Genomic DNA, 2,208 nt, shown 5'->3' on the forward strand with positions numbered 1-2,208 from the left:
GGACATGAAGAACACAATGTGAAGTAGAGGAGACTGAAACTGATAACAAGAAGCTCATCTGGTGGTCTTGGCAATGAACCATAAGGAATCTCAGTTAAGAAACCAAAACGAGCAGAAATAATCACATATATGCATCTGAGGAAGCCATAGTCCTCGTTGAATAGGTGTAGAAAAGCTTGAGACAAGCTCTGCTTCAGCAGTAGCTCAAGGCCAGATATCTTGGTTCTGTCACTTTGAATACTGACCTGCATAATTCTCTTTTCTGCTATGAGATTAAGGACATAACCACCAAGCAAAAACTTATAAACTGTATTGACGCCATTCATCAATGTACCAACTGCAGCAGCAGTACAATCATCACTAGAACATGGTATAAAAAGCTCTTGAACGCCATGTCTTTTATGCAGAAAGAAAGACACATCTTCACACTGCACATCACTCCAAATGTGTGGATCACACAACAAAGTCAAGCTCTCAGCAACACTGGACAACAACGTCACGTAGTGCGCACTCAAAGTCTTGAAACCAACAATCATCTTGATATACTTCAGCCATAAACCAATTGTTGCATAAGCTTGTTGCTTCTCAATTGAGATCAAACGGAACCAGGAGCTTAACTGTTGAACCAGTGCAGCATCTTTAATGGCATAGACGATGATAAGTGAACCATGAACAAGAGGAGCTATCACTTGCAATCCTCTTAAGTTCATCCAAATCAGGAGATCTACTTTAAAAGCCAGAGATTCTAGGAGCAGAATATTATGACATTCAGCTTGACAATCACAGAGGTCTAAGCAGCATGGATCAACAGCAAACTTAAGTTGCTCCCCCTGTCTACAACGATTCTGATGCCTATAACTAGCTTCTGAATCCATCTCACATCGCAATGTTCTATAATCTAGAGTCAGAGAGACTGAGGGTATAAACCAATCACATACCAGAACAGGGAATATGTGCAAGGAACAAGAGATGAAGCAACTCTCAGGTGGCCGTGGAAGAGATCCGTAGAGGAGAATAACTTCTGGTGGAACAATGAGTTCAATCAAACCAGGAAACAATGAATACGAGTTCATCACTAAGCCAGCCATGAGATCAACGAAAACGGAAGAAACATCTTCAGAAATGAAAGAGTTCCAAGCATACAAGCTTGCTTTACCAGTGTAACACCCAACCTTGTGAGCAATCACCATCGAAGTAGCTGTATGTTGATCGGTGGAACAACCGAGAGAGAGTGAAATCGGCAAACAATTTGCACGATCCTGAACATCTGAACAACCACGAGCTAACACTGAGCCATAAGGCTGCACTCGAGTCTTCAAAAATGAGATTACCGGTGAATCCGGTGTTGAACCTCGAAAATTACTCTGGCATGGACATACAGAAGTAATCAGAGGTGACGAAGAACCAGAAGGATCGTTACGAGCCTTCGGTGATGAAAACTTCAACGAATCCGATGTAGCCATACGAGACTTGAAATTGCTATCCAGTTTCACCATTGATATCGATTCAGTGCTCAAAACAGATAGAAATAAGCAAAGAATCGCACAGGAAACAAGATGACGAAGCTCGAATCAGCATAGATGAGGATCGTGAAGTGAATAATCCAAGTTCTGTTGACAAACTGGTACTCCACCAGAATCGAACTCGGAGTGGAGACGATCCGACGAAACGAATCGTTTCACAAAAGCAAATCAGAACAGTCAAGGAAATCCAATCTTGAAAGCGGAAGAATAGAACTCGAATCAGAGAAATTGGAACTCTACCGAAGAGATTGGGGCTCGCTGAAGATGATTTGATGAAACCGAAGCTTGAGTGACAGATCAAGCCAAGGAAGATGAAAAACTGATCAATCGATGAAGATCAATCTGAAACGAACGAAGCAGAAGATGATATGAGCGTGAAATCAGGTGTTTCTTTGCTCTGATACCATTTTAGTTAACTTGAGATTGAACAGAAATGAAGCTCTCAGTGAGGAAGACAATGAAGTCTCGAGAGGATTTGGAAATGAATATTATTTCTGTTAAGAGTAAAATATCAATGTACAAGTGATTATATACGACTATCATCTATCCGGTACAAACCGGTTATCACTAAACCTAAACATAATGTGTAAACCACTTCATCATACTTAATACATTAAAAACTCAAAAAAAAAAGACTCATTAGTTACAACAAAAACAAAAGTATGCAGAATATTGCAATAAAAAA

This window comes from Raphanus sativus, chromosome 7 (assembly GCF_000801105.2).
Source record: "Raphanus sativus cultivar WK10039 chromosome 7, ASM80110v3, whole genome shotgun sequence".
Taxonomy (NCBI): Eukaryota; Viridiplantae; Streptophyta; class Magnoliopsida; order Brassicales; family Brassicaceae; genus Raphanus; species Raphanus sativus.